This window comes from Augochlora pura, chromosome 10, assembly GCF_028453695.1.
Source record: "Augochlora pura isolate Apur16 chromosome 10, APUR_v2.2.1, whole genome shotgun sequence".
NCBI lineage: Eukaryota > Metazoa > Arthropoda > Insecta > Hymenoptera > Halictidae > Augochlora > Augochlora pura.
This window is the reverse complement of record NC_135781.1, coordinates 32,370,926-32,393,501: the sequence shown is the minus strand read 5'-3', so window position 1 is coordinate 32,393,501 and position 22,576 is coordinate 32,370,926. Positions and strand designations below refer to the sequence as shown.

The window sequence follows — 22,576 nt, the reverse complement described above, 5'->3', positions numbered from 1 at the left end:
GCGGTTTCAACGAGCCACATTTCAATGTCCCCCTGTTTACCGTTTGATTCACGTAGTCGCGTTATTAACCGACCGGTATAATCGTAATTTATTAATTTAATGACGATTTACATGGGTAATGATCGGTCGCGTTGATATACACACAGAGCGTCGAGACCTGGACGCGAAACGTTGCAAGATTATCGGTGCGCCGATAATTCGTTGTCAAGCGACGCGCGCGCGCGAACCTTCGCGAAATCGTATTTTCCAAAATTACCACTTATATTGTAATTTCCAATGTGTTTACGGATTTGCTGATCGTGCGCGCGAAAAATAACGCTTTGCCGTTTCGGAAACGTTGATTTCATTCTGCTCGGTGAATTAATTATTGACACCAGATTTTTAGGTATTTGTTATGCCGTTTATATTTTTCTGTAAAATAAAAATATTTTGGGCAAAATGTGAACAACAATAGTTACATTGAAAGTAATATTGTAATATTTAATTGTTTCAACGCTTTGGGAATATTGCGCTGAGATTTCGCCGATCCGCGACCATAAAAAATAAAGATAATAAACCCTTAAAAACAATCCACCGAACTGCTTAAAAATCGGCGCTCGCGCTCCGACGCGACCCAACCCCCATAACGTCCACGGTTTAACCTCGAGCGCAGTCGACGGCACGCGGTCGGTGCCGGCGTTCCGCGCGCGCGCTAATTCCGAACGAAATGCCCTCGAATAGGTGCGATGCGCGCCGTGAAACCCTGTACCGTAGTGTCGCGCGAAATTCGCCGGCGACTTCGCCGGGCACCGTGGTGCTGCGACCGGGGGGATAAATAGTGCGCACAGGGCGCGGAGCACGGGGTACGAATATCGAGGCGGGGAGGAGTGTACGGAAACCGTAGCGAGTCGAGGGGGGGGGGGGGATGGTGGCCGAGTGACGACAGCGCGGCGAACTGCTAAAAACGCACGCGCGCATAACTCAGCGGTTTAATCGTGGATGCAGTCTCGGCACGCATAATGAGAGCGCCTCGAAAAACAAGCTGGCAGCAACACACCACCGCCAAACACCAACACCACCGCCGGCAACTATCACGCCGGGCAACATCAGCGCGCGGCCCAGGGTTTGTCGGGTTGCTCCGGACGCCGATACCGCCAACTGTGCGTAACGCAAGCTAACAATATTTAGGGGTGCCGGTGGATATTTAGAAAGGACGGCGGACAACATTCTTGCGGTCGGCTCGCCTGTTAGCCCCCCTCCCGCGCTCCTCTCTGCTTACTAAACGGAAAATCTAGTGGATTATGCGCGGGGGAGGCACTCGTACAACCGACTATCCGATTTACGACTAATTGTCGACGTTTAACCCTTTCCGCGCTCCATAATGTTTCCTTTCAGGGGACGTTGTAGTTCTAGGATATCAATCAGGTGTTCGTTAGGTGTTCCGTATTATAGTACTTATTTATGTATACTGATTTTTTATAGTCTTATATTACCTTATATTGCATTGTATTGTATTGTATTTCATTATATTATATTATAGTATATTATGTTTTATTATACTGTGTTGTATTATATTTGAATTATTCTACTTTATTTTATTTTATTTTATCGTATTTCATTATATGCATTCCATTATATTGTACTGTATTGCAATGCATTGTAGTGTACTGTATTGTATTGTATCCTATCGTATTGTACTGTATCATATCGTATTTTATTGTATAGTAATAACTATACTTACCGTATAGTATTGTACTGTATTGCATTGCATTGTAGTCTACTGTATTCTATTTTACTGTACCGCACCTATCATATTATATTGTACTGTATCGGATCGCATTGTATTGTACTGTATTACATTTCTCCCTATTATATTCTATTCCATCATGCATATAACATTTCTATAGTATCATATGTCTACTACACTCTACATCACCCTGCACCACAGCAAGTCGCGCCACCCAAAATCGGCCAGCATAAAGACATCACGTCGCGTAACGAAAGGGTTAAGCAGTACTCGTCACTATCCGTAATCTGTGAGCAAAGTTGCGCGGATGGCGATCGAGGCAAACATTTCGACGAGGGGCGCTCGGCGATAATTCATTCATAATAAAACAACGCGCGAGCGCGAGTGCGCGCGCGGCCCCTCTCTCTCTCGGTCCGGGTTATCGATATACGAAAGTTCCTCGCGGACGCATGAATAAAAAAGGCGGGCCTCTTCGGAAGTTTGAGGGAGTTCGACGTGCACTTTAAGAACAAGCAGGAGCCCGGGCGCCATTGGTAAAAAGTGCGCATTCAGTAGTAACGGAACTCCTTCAGAGTAGTTTTTTGCCGGGGCGAAAAAAATTTTCGAAGTAGGACGAACGCGAACGGCCGGGGCCAAAGGGGCGGCGAAGGGTGGCGGGCAGCGGAGGGAGGGCCGAGGCTCGGGCGATTCATGGCGGAGCACTGAAAAAGGTCCGGCATTTTCTCAAAGCGCCCGGTTGTTAAGGTTTTAAGTATGCAACGAGTAATCTGCCTGGTACCACGGGCCCGGGGTTTCGTACCGGGCGACTTCGTTACACTGCCTGCCTAGGAACAAAAGCTGTTTCTCTTGTATTAAGTTTGTCGGTTCCGCAGTAAAACTGTTAGTTTACGCGGCTACTTTATTCATTAACGGAGGAGTCCGAGAGAGTGTAGTGAATGGGGGCGTCGGTGTTCCACGGCGGCGACGGCACCCCGTTTCCGTCGACCTTTGCTCTCCCTACCTCCCCCACCCCCGCCCGTTGTCTCGTTGTTAATCGACGGAGAAAACCCCCCCGCCGGCCTCCTCCTAAAACTCGGCAACAATCCTTTTATTCCGCGACGGGTCCCTCGCGCCGATGATTAACACGTTGATTGCCGCGCGCGCGACAATACGCGACGCGCAGTTCTTTCTACGCGGGGACTCGGCCCTTTAGCGTTTCTACGGGAACTTGGTCATCTCGCATGTCCTTTCTGTGAGGAGACTTCGTTTCTTTTACATCTCCTTTCTACGAGGACACTCGTTCCTTTAGTGAGACCTTTGAACACGTCAATCTTAAATAGCATCTACGATATGTTACAGAGTTCGATCTCTTGTGAAAATATGATATTTTCATGCAGGTTTCGAACTGGCCTTTGATCACGTCAACGTTGACTAGCATCTGCGATTTGTTACAGAGTTCGATCTTTTGTAAATATATGATATTTTTATGCTCTTTGTGATTAATAGTTCAGTCAATTTTACTTTATATGAATTTTCGATTTATATATAGAATTGATTGAAATTGAAATGATTTATATATAGATCGCTGTGACTATTAAAAAAATACTCAGCAATGTATAAATATAGAGTGTTGCTAAAATGTTTTACAAATTGGAAATGGAGGATTCCTGAGGTGATTTGCAGTAACTCTTCCCTTTACAGAAACTTTCTCCGAGGCATCCTTGAAGAGTTATTAACGAAAAACGCTGACCAATAAGAGGCGAGTACCACTGCCGTGACGCGCCTTGCGTCAGCCGAGCTCGCGCCTCATTGGCCACAGTCTTTCGTTAATACCTCCTTAACGACGCCTCGGAGAACATTTCTGCAAAGGAAAAAGTTGCTTCAAATCACCTCAGGAATCCTTCAGTCCTCCTCAAGAAATTTTTTTGTGACACCCTCTAAAACAGCTCACTTATAACAACCAATTCTTTTAAAAGAAACCTGGATCCATATATCTCAAAATCTAAATATTTAATAAAATTCTCCACCATCGCATGCAAGCACGAACACTAGCTCTATAAAAATAAAACGGTTAACAATCTACTCTAAAATAGAGCAGCTACCACTTCGCTCCCTAAAAAAGATAGAAGATCGCCTATATCGAAAGGTGTCCCGGTGCTCGCGTATTCCTTCAGACCATCCGGCATGCAAATCAGTCGGGCAACGCCGGGCGTCGCTTTCGCAGAAAACAATCCGTCCGGGCGGTGATCGAGGCCGAGTATCGCGCGCGCGCGCGATAATTCTAAAAATCCTTGTATTTCCAGGCCTCCCAGGGGGGCGAAGGTAAAAAGGTTGTGAAACAGGTCCGCCTGTGGTTACGAATTCATGGCCCGGGCCACTGTTCGACCCCGGCGGCTCATATATATTTGAGCGGTTGGTGATCCGAAGAAACGAGCGGTGACGTAGGTCTCTACATATTTCATAATAGCCGCGTAGAGGGAAGGAGGAGGAGGGGGACGAGGAGAGGCGGGGCAAAGGAAAAAAGTTCCTGAAGAACCGAGCATTTCAGTGATTAACATGTCAGAGGACATTCTATCTCTCTCGCCCTCCCAACGCCCCTCCCCCCCTCTCGGCCCGGTTCTTGATCTAGAATTCTGTTTAATTCGAGAGCGCATTAGCTCGGCTTTCGGAAAAAGTAACGTGACCATCGCGAGGCGCCCAGGCGAGCTCCGTAAAGGCGCGTCCCCGGCCCGGTTATACGAGACGACGATGGCGCAACACGGGTAGGAGGAGGGGGAGGATTCGTAAGGTGGCGCTTCGGTTGCCGCGCGCCTTGAAAGTGGATACCATGGGGCACCGAGCGGTGGCGGATAGGGGGGGGGTCTCGGGGTATTATTGAAGAAGAGGCGGGCTACGGAGAGAGAGTCTCGAGTCCCGCCAGGGAAATTAAAGGGCTTTTTAATCCCGCAAGACGAATCGCCAGCATCTCACGGAAAATTTCATTTTCTCGCCGGGCCGGCGTAAACGGAAGATAATAAAAGTAAGCAGGCTAACGTTTAACATATTGCCGCGGCGATACGACGCCGGGTGATCTTAGACTGATCCGGCGGCAAGCTCTTTATCGGGTATTAGACCGGCGCGACGCGTCGCTTCGTCACGGAACGTACCGTCGTCGTCGGTCACGAAGCGCTGAGTGATTGATCCTTCGCTGCGGCGAGTGTGTCAATTACTGTGCCAACAATCTTGTTACTATACTTTACTCGATATATATTTATTTATATTTAAAAATGACGTTACTAAATTGTGGACTTTGAAGAATTTTTTCAGTGAAATTTTATGGCATTTCGATAGGCGGAACTTTAATTTTTTAATATTTATAGTATTTTATAAAATTTTTAAAATTCAGTATGGTAGATCGCTCGTAAATGTAAAAACTGTCGCGTTCGGGAAATTCGCGCAATGTCGCCGCGAACAATCGCGAAACAACGGGCCGGGGCCAAAGATCTCGCCAGTTCGAGATACACTCGAATACCAGATACGACTTTATGCGCGGAACAATGGAAAATATGCGGCGCGTAGAGAGAAACCGTGGGATAAGGAAGAAGTTGCGGAATTCGAAGCATCGAGATCGCTCGAAGTATCAGAAATTTCAAGCGGCGGCGCTTTGGCTGCGCCGCTCTGCTTGCCGACCCGGGGAGAGCTCATTTTCCGCGAAACGTAATACGTCGAAAAATTTGTCGAATAACCGAAAATCTTGCGCCCGTCGAACAAACGTTACTTTTTCTCAGGAAATGTTACTTTTCGTCGAACAAACCTTGCTTTTCGTCAGGAAATGTTACTTTTCGTCAGGAAACGTTACTTTTCGTCGAACAAATCTTACTTTTCGTCGAACAAACCTTACTTTTCGTCAGGATAACCTTACTTTTTCAGAACGTTAACTTTCCGTTTCGTCACGGATTTCGGCTTTCGCCGTCGGACGTTTCCCACCAATTTCTGTCCGAAATTCTGAAACATCGCTGCTCGGATATATTGACAGCGAGCTGACCGAAAAAAAAAAGCGAACGAAGACAGCCGCATCTGTCACTATAGACAATGCGCAGCAATAATTCCAGCGTTCGGCACATTCGCGTCACGCTTTCTCCAGCTGAATAAGTAAAACGTGACCCAACAACTTCACCGAAAACCAGCCTCTATCGCGGACACCTCTAAAATTTTGAGGCGCTTCGCCGTTGCGGCGACGCCTCTCCCCGAATACCGGCTGCGGAATTTTCGAATAAACGTTTACGATATTCCGACATCGAATATAACAATTCTAAAAGAATAAATTTTCATGGTATATTGTTGATTCTTTGCTGAGATTTTTGCAAGCAACGAATTAAAACCGAAACAGAAGACCGTTTTGCAGCAGAAAATGCTATAACTTTGAACGTCTGTAGAAACGTTAAAAAATTTTTCCTGGGGATGAGACTAGCGTGGATTTAAAGCTTGGAGTCTCCTCTTTAAAACGGTGTATCGAAAGTTTATCTATATATTTTTTTAACAAAACAGCAGCGAAAAGCAAGTAGGGTATTATGGAACATATGTCTGATACTACTGTAAAATGCGTGTCCTTTAAAAATCGATAATAAGGTAAGAAATAATCCTAAATTAAATTTCAAGACGCCATATTAAAGAGAAAACTTCGCCCTTTAAACCTATAAAAATCTCACTACCGGAAAAGAATTATACAATATTGCTACAGCAATTTGAATTTCCTTTATTCCGTCATTCGTTCAGAAAAGAACACGTGCCGTTCTATCGACCGTGTCACGCGAGACCGTTCGCCAGTAAAACGGACGACACGTTACGAAAGCAGAGTCTTCAAGCTTTAAAACAAGCCCGGTTGGATCACAGAAGCACATCTGCTCGGAAAATTATAAGAATTTAAATATCGACGATTTTCCCGTAGCGAGTGTCTCGCGCGTACAAGGACATCGGCCGATTTTAAACTGCTAAGTTAAAAATTACGGAGGCGAAGACGATTCGCGGGTGCACGGTGTTTTTCTGCCCGTAGGAGCGTACATGCATGTGTGTGTGTTATATGTGCGCCACCCCTACAGAACTCTGTCCATCCGTCAGTCTGCCCGCGTGTTTATTCAGAACGACGCGGAATATGGAGGAGTGGTTATAGCGAAACGAAATCCAGCGCCGGGAGAGCCCGAGAGAGAGAGCGAGAGAGAGAGAGAGAGGGGGGGGGTTCGCGAGGGTGGCCGGAGGGTGGACCGAGGGAGTGAGTTAGAGGGTTGCTTGGAACTGCGCGCTTGCCCTTGGGCATGTAATTACGCGCTTCGTTTCTCGAAAGCCTCCAGGGTCAACGCAAACGCGCGGACTGGTAGCCACGTTATAGAGAATACACCCCCCTCTTCCCCTTCTCTCTCTCTCTCTCCCGCAACTCTCTTTTACTACAACTCGCTGATTTTTTCATCTTATTCTATCTTGCAATGAATGCCATCCCCCCCGCCCCTCCTCCCACTCGTCCCTCTGATGATCCTTTCTTCGTGCCGACCAACCCGTCCATTACCCGACCTCGGCGACCCCTCCCCTCCCCTCCCCTCCCCGACGACGACGGCTCCGACCACGCTGAAAGAAGCCAGTTCACTTTCTTTCCACCGGCTTCACTTAAGTGTTAATTTTTTGCTCTGACGTACGATGTGTCCACGCGAGACTCGCCCCCGGAACGATCGTTATTGTCCTACAGGCTGGCGGTTTTATTTTCTGGTAGTGTTTCCGGCCCTTTACCATTTAAGGGCGCAATCGTTCGACTGTATTTCAAGTTTTAGAATTGTGAATTATGGGTTTTAGGTATTGTTGGCGGGGATTTGGACGTGTTTAGTTACTGTTTAATTTATTAGTTGTAGTTTAATTTCATTAATTCTAATTTAATTTATTAGGTACACTTCAACTTATTAGTCATGCTTTAATTTATTCATAATTGTTTAATTTATTGGCAATTGTTTAATTTCTTAATTTTGTAGTTAATCATGGTTTAATCGTAGTTTAGTCGAGTTAGTTATTATCTAGTGTGTTTAACTTCTTAAGGGGTGAGTTTCTATAGCAGAGAAATATGTGTTCAATTATTCATTTTATCTTATTTGATGAGAGTCCCTTTTTAGTCATTCTGAATATTAAATTTATCGACGTTGGTAGAATTTCAATTGTTCTTTTGCAATGTGTTTCTTTTTAATTATTGAAATGAAGAATGACTTTATTAAAATTAAATCTTCTTTCATTCCCATATATAATATAATAAAAATTCCTACAAATCTAAGCAAACAAAATCTATCAATAACGTCATTAATTTTAGAGTTCGGTAAAAGTATTAAAAATGAATAAAATGCTTAACCCTTCCTTGTCGCATCAATCGTGTCACATTGGTCAAAATTGGAGAAATTATCTTGAAAACGACGAAGGCAAGGGCGGGGTGGAACCGCTCCGCGGCAAATTGTTCCACATCGTTGCCATGAATGCAAATCGAGTGGATTTCTTATTATCGGTAGGTAATTTATTATGAAGCAGGCTCGCTGAATATTTAAATCTTCCGTATTTGCATGGTTTGCATTATGTGCAGCTTGATGAAGCTGTTGCGCGCATATAAAGTAATGCGCCTTATTCGACGTTATTTCAATAAATACGGCGCGCCCGCCACGGGGATGCTTATGTAAACGCGGCTATGGTATACACCCCCCACCCCTCTCTCTTTCTCTGTCACGCTATATCTCTTTCTATCTCTCTCTGTATCTCTCTATATATCGTTTTCTTTCTCTATGTTTCTCTCTCTCTCTATCTTTTTGTATCTCTCTCTCTCTCTCTCTCTCTCTCTGCCTCTGTGCTCGCGTGTAATTCTACGAAACAGGAAAACATTGCCCACCGTAAATATGCGTTCCGCCCTTAGGGCGTCGCTCGCCCACTTGGAAAAGTTGCCGAAGGTCCGAGTTAGGTCAGTCGCGCGAAATTGTTTTGAGAAGCGTAGCCCGGTTTGTTGCTTCCGCGCCCGATCAACAACTCATGTGAAAATCGTTTCGAAACTAGAGAGATACCCTCTCTCTCTCTCTCCCCGTACCCATCCCCTCCCATCCCTCCCTCTCTCTCTCTTTCTCTCTCGCGGTGGTAATACTCTAATATTATAGTATTCATTGGTTTAGATCCGTGGCGAATATTCGTTGCGCGAAACGACCGAAATTGTACACGATAACGATATACGTGGAACCCCGTTGGAATATTATTTCGATAAGAGAAATAAGCGTTTCGGAACGATTTCACGTTGACAGCGATGTCGGACGATTATGTTTAATGGCTGCAAAATTCCATTCAAAATGCGAAAGGGGTGGTCGATGATTTCGTAGCGTTGATAGTACCGTGATGAATTGTTTAATGTTATTTTTTATTTAGGGTGGAGTTTCGACATTCTGTTTTGAGGTAATTTCTTGAAATTTTTTTCCTGGATTTTATATTACAGATTTAATTATTATAGAATCGGGTGATATATTATTAGGTATAGTGTATGTATAAGTATCTGATAAATATACCTGATAATATAATACTTGATAATAATAACAGAAATGTTAATAAATAATAGTTCGCAACAAAATTAATTCTTCACCATTAAATAGGAAGCAGGCGACGCGTCTGACCATGACACACCGATTCCACTTGTCGTCGCAGCACAAGCGAACTCGACGCATCTTTCAACTCAGTTTTCTCGCACACAAAGCGCTAAATGAAACAAATGTTGCTCTTCTATTCCACTTCTTTTGCATGTAGAATTAATTCTCAGTCATTTATACCACAATATACAGTACACCGCGTATATATTCAACGCGATTTTTATTTAAATACAAATGTTAAAAAAGATGTCTCTCAAAATCTAGCAAAAGAAGACAGTGTTACAATTATATAATATGCGACAACTAAGTACAATTTTAATTACCACATTAATTACAAAAATAAGTTAATGCAACTGTTATAACATTTTCTGCAAAATTAACATTTTAGCGTACATTTTATTACAGTAAATATACACAGTAAATATTCTTTTCAAAAACTGTTCCCAACAGCGGTACATACATCCAGCAGTGTGTTGTTTGACTTGCTACCATATAAGCCGTGGAGTACGATGTAGAAAGCGTAGCCCGAAGAACAATTCCCCGTCAAATGCGAATATCAATCCGGCATCGGTTCTACCGGTAGCTCTTTTGACCATTAAACCACACGTAATTCCGTGAACTGGAAACACAAACCGGCGCAACGCGCGCAAAGTTGCGTCTAGGAGGAAACGCTGCCAGGTACGTTTTGCTTAGACAAGAACACTTGTATATGCCGCCTGTGGGTTTAAGGATAAACAGGGGGTGGAGATCCAAAGAGAGAGAGAGAGAGAGAGAATGATAGAGAGGGAGAGAAAGACAGAAAGAGACAGAGAGAGATGAAAAGAGACATAGAGAGACGCAGAGATGAAGAGAGAGAGAAAGGGTTGGCCGAAGGGCTTGGTCGGTTAGGTCGAAACAACAGCTGAGACTTGAAGGCCTAGAGACGGAGAGAAAGAGAGAGAGAGACAGAGAGAGAGGAAAATTAAGAGACAGAGAAATGAAGAGAGAGAGAAATGAAAAGAGAAGAACAGAGAGAGAGAGAGAGAGGGAGTGGTCGAAGAGCTCGGCCGGTTAGGTCGAAACACAGCTAAGACTTGAAGACCTAGAGAGAGAAAGGGTAATGAAGAGCGAGAGCAAGAGAAATGAAGAGAGAGACAATTAAAGCGAGAGAGTGAAATGAAGAGAAGAACAGAGAGAGAGAGAGAGAGAGAGAGAGAGAGAGGGTGGCCGAAGGGCTCGGCCGCTTAGGTCGAAACAACAGCCACGACTTGAAGACCTAGAGAGAGAGAGAGTAGAGACCGTAGAGAAAGAGAGACGAATATAGACCGAGAACGAGCGATAGGAGAGAGAGAGAGAGAGAGAGAGAGAGAGCTCTCTAGTCCGCTCAGGTTACCGCAACATGCCGACGGCCTCTTGAGCCTGGACATCCTGGGAGTTTAGTGGGACGCTGCACACCTCCGCGCCCGGCCGCTCTGCCGTTTCTCCGCGTCGTCTCTGTGTGTTTGCTCACAAAGCCCGCAGAGAAAGGGCGAGGTTAATTAATTAACGAGTTTTTACTTAGGCCACGGTAGACTAAGCCATGTGCCAGCCGCGCGCCTCTCGCCCGGCCCGCTCCCGCCGCCCGCCCGCCTCCTCCGCCCGTTTGTTTGTCGTATTCTCGGCTTGTTGGTAACTGTTAGTCATTTATGTAAACGTAATTTGGAAGAGGTTGGGTGGCACTAGCCGCAGGCCACATTCCGCGCTAAATCAAACATGGCTATGTTCCGACGGCCGGGGGTACACGGGCACGGACGAACCGCGCGCGGGAGCTTAATGCTTCGAAAGCGCATGAAGGGTCGGCGACGAACACGAATCCCCCGGCACCGCAAACTTTATGGCCCTCGAGTAGTCAAGCTATGCATTCCTGGACAATACTATTTGCCGCGCGCGTCCCGCGGAATAAACCTACCGGCGGCTGACGTCGACGTTGTCGCGGGACCGGCTGAAAATATTTTACTGGCCGCGACTTAACCCTTGGCGGCACTATGTCGAGCGTGACTCGACGCGGATACGAATTTCAATGTTCATCGATGGGCTCTATAATACCGCCATGCTTGGCTAGAAATTAATTAACCCTTTGCAGTTGGAGCCATTGAGATCCAAAATATTTTTCCAAACTTATAGCGTTTCCATTTTAAGTAACCTGGTGCAATAGTTAACAGGCTGTTAACAATTGTTTATATGTAAGTAAACTTGATAAAAATGAGTTTGAAACTCATTTGAAAAATTAAGGATTCGAAAGAAAATTAAAATAAACAGTACCAAGCGGATAAGCGGCTCGCAAAATCTATGCGCACTGCAAAGGGTGAAGTTACCCGTATACGAACTTGGGTCGAAGATCGGACAGAACAACGACGCACCTTCGGTTGAGGTGAAATTGTAGACTGCTTTATTTTGTACACTGGGTCATTATATAGTATCGTACTGTTTTTGGTAGTCTGTGGGATGAGTCGGTCGGGTGTGTCATGGGTCAAAGGATGAGATTATCGGGTGTGTCATGAATAGATGAGGAAGTTATGTTGCGCGGGTTTGTTATAAATGAGGGGGCAAAATGCGTCGCAGTGTCATAGTTGAAAGGGCCGGGCAGATAGGAAAGGTATAATGTGTGGTATCGTCATAGACGCGTCACAACGTCGCCGTGCAGAAACCGACGCCGCTGGTTTTTCGACTCTAGTTTCGCGCCCTGGTTTCTCTTTTTCCGATTTGCGAAATTTTGCGAAATTTGTTAGTCATCGTCGCGTTCGTTAGTTTATTCTAGATCTGACCATCTCAGGTATGCGACCTCGTCACCGCGGGCATACGCGAAATCGCGTTCGCGCTAGCTGGTCCAAAGAAAGGTCCGAACACACCGGTTGTGTTCTATTAAGCGGGCGCGGAGAGTTGATTTCTCGATGCGGCCGGGATTAATAAGCTGCTTACCACCGCGGATTGCATGCGCATTTATAGTGGCCGCGGATGCACCGACGCGAGATAAACAATTTTAATGGAATTTCAAATAGTCTTTGCCGGAGCGACGGCGGGAGAGGATACGGACCCGCGGTGCTATCTGGCGTGCTGCATCTGCATGGTTTTAGGTCGGGTGTTTTCGATCAGGTGATTGAGGATTGGGCGGCGTTTTATTGACGGTAGTTTTATTAAGGATAGTTTTATTAAACGTAGTCTCAATAATGAACACAAAACTGAAGATTCAAAAATATCTTTTAAATAGAAAATTCCTCGAATTATGATTCCAATATCGATGTATTTTTTATTCTAATTTTTATCTAGTATTTCATTATAAATCATACTGTTACCATATTATTCATCATATTATTATTAATTGTAATTATATTGTTATTATTATTATTATTATTAATATTATGAGATATTCGTAGGCAAGCACGTTGAAAATCGTTGACAAATGAAAAGAGTTCGCGACGGAACGGTGGAGACGTTAAAAGCGAATTATAGATAATAAATGAAGCAGATTCAACAGAACAGCGAACACGCGCCTTTAAAATGGACGCCGATCGTGGAAAAGGTCGAGGTGGAGTAACAAGTGACCCGTTGTAATCTCTTTCTCTCTCTCTCTCTCATCAACCCTCTTTCTCCCTCTTCCACCCTCTTCCTTTTCTCTTTTTGCATTTCTTCCTCCTTTTTCCTCTTTACATCTCTGTCCCTGCTTTTCCCTTTCTGTTATTCCCTATGTATTTCTATCTCTGTCTTTTTCTCTCTTTTACCCTCTATGTATTTCTGTCTTTTTCTATCTTTGTAGTTCCGTCCCTTTTTCTCTCTTTTTATATTTTTCTCCCCTTTTCTCTGTTCGTATTTCTAACTCATTCTCTCTTTGTATTTCTCTCTTATTCTCTATTTGTATTTCTTTCTCTTTTTCTCCCTTCCATCTCTCACTCACTCACTCACTCACTCACTCACTCACTCTCTCTCTCTCTCTCTTTCTCTCTCTCTCTCTCTTTCTCTCTATTTTTCTCTCTCTTTTTTTCTCTCAATTCCTCTCTTATTCTCTATTTGTATTTCTTTCTCTTTTTCTCCCTTGTATTTCTCCCTCTTTCTCTCTATTTTTCTCTCTCTGTTTCCCTCTTTGTATTTTCCCCTTTTTCCCTCTATTTTTCTCTCCTTTTATATTTCTCTCTCTTTTTCCTCTTTAAATTTCCCTCTATTTTTCTCTTATATTTCTCTCTCTTTTTCCCTCTCAATTTCTCTCTTCGCATTTCTCTCTCTTTCTCTCTTTGTATTTCTCTCCCCTTCTCTCTCTTTACATTTCTTTCCCCATCTTCCACTCTCTTTTCCGCTCCTCCCCACTCTTTTCCCCAAATTCCCACCACCTCTCCCACTCTCTCCCCCCTTTCTCACAGTTACCGTGACGCTCCTTCATCTCGCCGCCGCGCGATTCAGGCGTTCGGCGCATCCCTCTATCGCGTGCCACCCCCCCCCGTTCCTCCGTAGCGCCGCTGTTCACTTTATTTGCGCACGCACGGGGGGGAACAAATACAGTCGGCGCGCGGAGAGGACCCCGTTCGGCCCCTCGGCGGCGGTATCATGGCCACCATAAAGGACCGCGCTCACGCGCGCGCACGCATAAATCCCAATTAGAACTACCAATGGTGCGCAGGGGCCGCGGCGGTCGTGACACGCTGCAAAGTGCGGCCGGCCACCATAAATTCTGCCGCGGCCGGACGTACCGAATTTTCCATGCAATTTGAATAAGAGATACGCATTTGGGGAAATATGCACGTGCCCGTTCGCTCGCGTGCACCTACCACCCCCTCTCCTCTTCCCCATCGTCCCCTCCCCTCCATCGCGGACGTTCGTCCATCTGTACTCTTCAATGTGCGCGCGGAATTTTCGGGTTGCGCGTGTGCCCCCCCGGCTCAAAGCGCTGCCGGGCTTATTGTTTGCGCGCCGCGCCCGGTTTCGCTATTATTTTCGAATAAATTCGGCTCCAGGAAAAGATCCGCGGCGTTCGCGCGCGCTCTCCCCATTCTCCGGTTTCAGTAACCCCCACCCTCCCCCCATGGAACTGAACACGGATCGCATATCTTGCTGAGTGCTCGAAAATCATCCGATTTTGTTCTTCAAAACTGTTGTTCTTGAAAACTGTCAATTTTGTGCGTGCCTAATATTTATTGTATTATTAGAATATCGAGGTTAAAATATATTATATATTTATATAATTTTTCAGTCGACTTATTATTATAGTCACAATTTATCACAATGGACTATATTTATCGTAATATCCTATCAAAGTTCAATTTTTCCAAATTTTATACAGTAACATATACAATAACAAATATTAAAAGCCAGTTAAAAATCATTGCCCTAAAATCCCCATTCAACCATACCTCCATAAAATTCCTTAGAATTCGATCCCCTCAATTCATAAACCACTATCTCGACTCCCTTCTTTTAATTTAAAACGACGACTTAAATGAAGCATGCAACGAAGAGTCCAAATAACGAGATAAAAGAGTTCACCGGCATCAGAAACGAAAAGAAAATTGAACGGGCGGTCGACCCAGGTCGAAATTTAATTCTCGCCTTGTTTTCATTTCGCCGCGCTCGAAATTACAAATACCGGAAAAAGGCGAAGAAAGGGATAAAATTCCGTGATTCCGTTCCAATAAAACGCGCGACGGAATTCATTGCCGCGCGCGCGGCCCGGCCAGCCTAATTCTTTGCGTCCGGCGCGGGGAGCAGCCCCATTCGGGGAAAACCGCGGCGGCGATCGCAATATTTTCGGGAATCCTGCGTGTGGCCGATTCGCTTCCGGCTCGCGAAGTGTTAAGTGGCGCGCGCGCGCGCATTCAAGAATTTAATGGAATTCGGCCGGCGACGGTAATAAGAATAAAACCGGACGGGAAGCTTCGGCCGCAACCGGATTAAGAGCGCCGATAGAAAGCATTCGCTCACTCATTAAATTGTACGTAATATTTACTTTGCTGCTCATTGACCCCTTTCCACCTTTCCTTTACTCCCAAACTTCCCCTTCCATTTTTCTTCTTCTCTCCCCACTTTTTCCATTTTTATTTCCCCTTTCTACCTTGCCATCTTTCTTCTTCTCTCCCCACTTTTTCCATCTTTATTTCTCCTTCCTTCCCTTTCCATTTTTCTTCTTCTCTCCCCACTTTTTCCATCTTTATTTCTCTTTCCTAATTTTGCCATCTTTATTTCTCTTTCCTACCTTTGCCATCTTTCTTCCTTTTTCCTACTTTTGACTTTTGCCATCTTTCTTTCTCCTTCCCACCTTTTCCACCTTTCTTTCCCCTCTCCCAACCCTTTCCCCTTTTCTTCTTCTACCCCCACCCCCTCTTCGTTACCATTCAGAATTTACTTCCGCGTCCAGTTCCGCCCCGGTACTATTATCTTGCGCGAACAATGTTTGTGCTTGAACCTATTTCAAAACCGGCCCCTTTCGCGTCGCTTTTCTTTAATTACAGCTGCCCGCGGTTCGAAAGCGAACCGTCCGCAGAAAGGCGCGCCGCGGCGAGTGGCATAAGTGTCTCTAAACGATTCGCTGGTCACCTTTTCAAACTTTCGCTCGACTTCTGCCGCGGCAGCGATTCGTTTACGTTACAATTTTATATTCAATTACGGCCGTGGGGTTTTTTTTAGTGGCTCGATTCCGGCTACTTTGTTTCATTGTGATGTCGAGTTGGCTGCGTTGGGAGGTTTTTTTCAATGGTTCGTACTTTGATTTGGATTGGTACAAGAGTAGATTTAGGATATAGTTTTCGAAAATTTGAAAATGTAGTATAAAAATATAACATAATATAAAAATCTTTCCTCGACGATCTGAAGCCAATAAAAATTAAATTATATTATTGCAACTTAAAAATTAAAAACAACAAGTAAACTAAAATAATTATAAACTAAAATCTGACCAGCATTTCTAACGTCGTAAAATGATCTAACCTAATTCAGAAAATGTCCTATAGTCTCTAAGACTCTGTCTCGCCGTCCAAGAGTTATTATCAGCGACAATGCTCGCGATTAGGCGACCGTATTACCGCACGGAATCAATTGCTAGCGTAACCATTGAACCACACGGCTCCTGGGTTAGATCGCGGAAGCGTATTCATACGTTCCAGCTTATTGCTTGTTAATTCAACAGCCGTAGACGGAAGGACGCGGCGGATAGCTTTCGTGTAAATATGGAAGGCGGCCAGAGTGAGAGAGAGAGAGACAGAGAGAGAGAGGCAAGGACCCGAGATAAACTGCGCGCGTTTTCGCCTGTCGCGTAAGGCCAGCGCGACAAAACATATCCGCACAGTGCGTGTAGTTCCAACCGGCTCGCCGGCCGTGTGGGTTAGCCCCGGCTCATTAATGGTTAAAGCTAATACCGGAGGCTCAGAACTAATGGAAATAGCACGGCGCGACCCCTCTGATCCCGAACTATCGCGCGCGCGCGCCCCCGAGGCGCTTCGTACCATAAAATAACGTACGGCAGACGGTGTATCGGGTGATTTAGCGACTCCGCGAAGAGTAATTTCACCATGCGAAATATTATTAAAAAGTTCGCTGCTGCCGCTGCTGCTGCTGATATACCCACCCGGTATAATCGGGCCACGAATATCTCTCTCCGCGTTCCGCGCTCGTGGTAGCGCCGTGCTGTGGCGCGCGCGGGAGAGCTTGTCATTATCCGGCCGCCGTTATGTTTCTACCTAAATCAATACTAAATATAATTACCGTTGTCCATGGTTTCATTACTGTAAACGGAGCAATATTGCCGGCGCGCTATTTGTTTACCCTGGTCGGCGTGATGTTTGCCCGATGCGGGGATCGATCGCGCGGAAAATGATCGGTGCAATTGGCCGAGATCGCGCGAAAAGTATACGAACGATCGCGGGAAGTGCGAATTTTTAGGTTAGGATGACAATTATTTCGATTAATTCTTCGCAGTCGAATGAGTCAACTGACTGAAAATTACTGTATTATTTTTACAAGTAGTTTTTGTATTATTAATTTAATTTAATTTATTTCTTACGTATGCGATACATGACTAATACAGTATTTTAACCCTTTGCACTCTAGGGGCGAGTTTAGAGCTTCGCTGAAAATTGACGCATTTTAGAATCATTTTTACTTTATCAACCCTTTGCAGTGGCGACTCCGAGCCACCACTAAAATTGTCCTATCACGTCTCGAATAATTATTGGCTTACTTATACCTGTATCTTACCTCTTTCACAGAGCGATAGTGAGACGGGAAGGGTTATCGTTGCAATCGAAACAACGAAAGTCGGAAAAGCGTGTCGTCGAGTTATCGGCATTTCGCAATGCAAATCGCGGCTAGCATGCTCGGGGCACTTAGTTTCGGAAAAAAAATCCCGGTTTCTTTCTCTTCCTCTGGTCGGCGTAGAACGAGGTCGCTGAAGAAGCGAGAAAGAGAGAGAGAAAGAGAGAGAGAAAGAGAGAGAGAGAGAGAAGGATAGGAGAGGAAGGGGCGGGGAGCGCACGCGAAAAGAACTCCGAAAGTAATAGCGGCCTCGTCGGGATTCACCGAGGAAAAATGATAATCTTGTTCCACATGCGCAAGTAGTATCCCTTGCATCTTGGCGAGCCCCGAGCAGAGCGGGCATAAATAACAAAGTGGATTTCCAGATTTTTCATATGGAACCGACCTCTTCGTTTCCACGGATTTATCGATCCCTCGCGCACTCGCGCGCGGACAACCGCCCCTCCGCCGCTGCCGACTATTGTCCTCTGCCTCTTCCGTGTGTCGGACAAAAAAGGAAGCCCGGCCATTTTCGCTTCGATCGTATTAGAACCGCCGCGGCGCGAATCGAAATGGGCTGTGGCGAGAAAAAGAAAAAAGAGAGAAGGGCGGGGGAAAAACAAAAAATTGATTTCGGCTCATCCATTTTACACATCGAACATTTATATGGTGACTTGGATTCCACGCCGTTCAGGCCGGTGAAATATGTAAGCGAGACCCCGGTACAATTAATTCTCTCTTCACTGCAATTTCTAAGGCAACTTTTAAAGCAATTTTTACGGTAATTTTCTGTTGCAATTTTCTATTGCATATTTCACCGCGAATTTTAGTCGGTTGATCTTTTTAAATTTAATTCGATGGATAAAAAGCGCCTCCGAGACATCCACTATTTCTCAAAATAAATAAAAGAATATTTCAAAAAATACTTCCAACCTAGCAGTGTTAAACTTGATAAAACCATAAACAGTACAGCAAAAATTCAGCACTGTTAAAACAATATATAAAAGCAAAGCTATCCAAGAATTATTAAATACTAAAATCGTCCAAATTACAAACGCGATGTAAAACAATTTCCAAAAACGCGACTAATAAAAAAATATTACAGAAACTAATCAACCTTCTGCTATTGAAGCAACTAAAAAAACAGCGTAAAAAAGAAACCGAGATCACAAGTACGTGAAAAGGAGGCCGGCGGTCGACCCGGCGAAATTCGCTGTTACGCGTCGACCGTATGTCGCGCGTTCTCGCGCGCGACTGTACCACCGGTGACATTTTACGCGAGCGGGCAATTTGAATAATGTTCTCCGTCCGTTTGTTGCTTTTAGCCGATCACAATAAAACGTCCGAGCAGACCCGGGGGCCGCACGCGGGGATAAATATTTCTTGCCCCGGGAATAACATTAATTACCGATCCGCCATTGACGAGAGAGAGGGCGTTTATTCGCCACCCCTCACCACCCCCCCTCCCCTCTAGGGGTGGATCGGCTGAAAAATTGAAACATGGGAATGTATAATTCCCGTTGTCGGCACTGCCGTTGATCGCAGTTAACGTTTTTAGTTCCCGGAGTAACAGCGAGACCGCCCCTCTCTCCCCCCCGATCAAATTAGTTATTCCATATTAAAAGTCACGGGACGTTGTTTATTTAAGCAAATGCGCGCAAGAGCCGATAAACGGTGAAGGGGGGAGGGGGGGAGATCGAAACGAAACGGGGAATCTCAATGAACGACGCGTTGCCACGCGTGTCGCGGATCCGGGAGCGTTATTTATGGGGGACAATGAAATATAATTCTCCGGCATGATGTATCCCTCCCACCCGTCCCCCTCTCTTTTTTTAGTTAACGCGCGGAGTCGGATAACCGGCTCGGCTGTGTTTTTTATTCTGTAATTATCGGAGTCGCGGAGTCGATTTTATTGACAATTCTCGAACGGGTTTTCTTTCGTTACGGTGCTCAATGTTTGGCGAGTGACGCGAATGGTGCTTTTAGAATGTTTTATGGGAATGGTAGGGACTGTTAGTTAACTTTAAGGTAGGGACCTACGTTTTTAGAAGAAGCTATTTTTAGGCAGGTATTTCGGGTGTTTTTAATTAGTAAAATGAAACGGTTTTACTATTGCTACCTAACCTATGTCAAATCCCATAAGACTGCCACACAAACTAACAAAAACTTAAACAATTAACTAACAACTAACAAAAGCTTAAACAATTAACTAACCACTAACAAAACCTTAAACAATTAACTAACAACTGAGAAAACCTTCAAAAATTAACTAACAACTAACAAAACCTTAAACAATTAACTAACAACTAACAAAACCGTAAACAATTAACTAACAACTAACAAAACCTTAAACAAGTAACTAACAACTAACAAAACCTTAAACAAGTAACCAACAACTAACAAAACCTTAAACAATTAACTAACAACTAACAAAACCGTAAACAATTAACTAACAACTAACAAAACCTTAAACAAGTAGCCAACAACCATTTAACTTAAACAACTTCAACCCTACCATTTTTATAACGCAACAACGCGTCAGCTTCCGAACCTCGGTACGTGCAACGTTAAATCGATCGTAACATCGAGAGTTTTACATGGTGGCCGGAGCATTTCGTCGGGATTCATGGGGGAACGCCTCGGTGCCGTAAGAACCGCTGAGAACGGTGCCTTGTAAAACGTTGCGTATTTTCGAGGAGCGGTCCGAACTTATGAGACTTGCAAATTGGGAAGTATGCATAGAAATGCGAGGGCGCGTGGTATAACAAATATCGCGGTCGAAAAGGGAAACGTTTAATTAATACATGGAGTTATTGCATATAGAGTTCGGAGTAACAATTGTGTAAAAATAAGAATTGTGTAAGAGTAATAATCGTGGTAAGAATAATTATCGATAGAATTTAAATTAAATTCATTTAATAAAATCAGGACGATTTTGTTGGAAATGCAGCGACTCGGGCCAACATTGGATCAGAGGTTGATAAAAGACGACGTCGTTTCTATTTTCTTCGCCGCGGCACAAAGAGCCGCTTCGGTATTCTTAAATCGAATGTTGCTCCCGCGGCCGTGGTTAAACCGCGAAAGGAACGCGTCTAATGCGACGCGAAACGCGTTTCGTACGTTTCCCTCGCTATAGATTATTATACAACGTGCTTCGCGGAGGACAATCAGCATTTTTATATCGCTAGTCGCGCGCGCGCGTCTCAAACGGCGCGGAGTTTATACGCGAGGAGCAGTAATTCGTTCGCCGGAAAGCCGCTCGAAACACGGTTTCGAAACGTTAGATTACGACGCCAGACATAGTAGCCGTAAAACTCGCATTTACATTCCCGGGTTCTTCGATATGACGGAAGGAGGTTATAGCGCGCTCCCTCGCATAATTTATTAATAAATTCCCGCAAAATCGGCGAAACACGCGACTGCTTTACCTTCGAGATTTAACAGCTTCCGCGGCATCGGCCCCGTGCCCGAGCGCGGAATATTAGCGCTAGAGTATACGGGATTGTTTATTTTTCATTTATCATTAAAGCGATGCACTCGTAAAACACCGGCGTAAACCCGCCGCGGCGTAAAGCTGAATAATTCGAAATAACCGAAAAGACGGGCTGCGCGGCGCGCGGGAACGGGGCCGTCGCGCGTGGCCGGCGCGCCCGATCGTCGGAGCGACGATACCGACGAGGCGACGAAAAGTCCCGAGCAACGCCGAATGATCGGGAACCCTCGAGAAGATTTAATTGAAAATTAGAGGATCTTATAATTATCGCAGAATCTTGCAATTGTTTCAGAATCTTTGAGAAAAGTTTCAAATACAAAATAAAAGATTAATTTTCGATTTATATATTTCTACTAAATTATTATTTTTATTAATCAATAAATAATCAAGATATAAAAGGAAACTGTTTATTAGCTATTAGATTTTAACCATTAAAGGTCAATACTTTTTTTCACTAAAAACTAAAAAATATTTTTACATACTTTCATATAAAAAATATAGAATTTCATTTAGGTATTTAGGTAAACAAGATTAACCTTAAAATCTTAAGTGCGACGCTATCAATTGAAAAAATAAATGCACTATATAATATATCCCTTTAAATCACGCAATTATTATATCGAAGAATTTATAATCCACCGCCTATTTAAAAAATTGCAGGATGCGTAAAAATTGCGTGAACCCTGTGTAACAATCGCGAGTAGTTTGCTTTGTTAACGGCTGAAAATAACGTAGCGCCGCGTCGTCGAAGCACCGACGCCGCGGCGGAAACTTTCGCATTGATTATCGCGAGCCGCGGCCGTATAAATTGTCGAATGACACGATGATAGAAAAGTTTCAGCTTCCCACAAATGTTCCCTAATGATCCCGTAATCAGTACCCTATGACACGCCACCGTTATAATTGAGTAATTACACTTCTCCGACGAAAATAATTACACGTTACATTATCGCCCGGCTTCGGATACAAACACGATTATAAAACGCGTGCGTATCGGTTGCGTGTGACTTCGCATTAAACCCTTTCCCGATCCGAAGGTACTAAAATACCTTCTGAAGTACCCGCAGCTTCGAGCATATCAAATAGAAATTACATTTGTCGAGGCAGCCTGCGTGGAAAATGGGGATATTAATCGACGAACAGAGTAATTATAATATAAACACAGTAAATCAAATATTTCTGTAAGTAATTTTTGTTAATAACTTTCAGCTCAATATTTATCATTTAGTATTTTTCAAATCGAAATTAAATTGTATGCTATTAATATTTAAATATTAAAGTAAAGGTTGCCATGGAATAAATATCAATTTTAAGACACAGGGATTTATTTATTTTGTTAAGATATTAAAGCTCAACATTTATCATTTAGCATTTTTTTAAATCGAAATTACATTCTATGCCATTAATATTTTAATATTAAAATAAGGGTTGCCATGGAATAATTACCAATTTTCAGACATAGGAATTTATTTATTTTATTAAGAAATAAAAGCTAGTCAAAGTAGCTATGAAATAAATCGCAGTATA

General features: G+C 44.1%; 1 protein-coding gene across 3 annotated transcripts in view; it reads right to left on the bottom strand.

The window, feature by feature from the left end:
* LOC144476475 (nucleolysin TIAR) overlaps positions 1-22,576 on the bottom strand; it is a 680,102-nt gene that overhangs the window by 307,868 nt on the left and 349,658 nt on the right. The window lies entirely within an intron of this gene.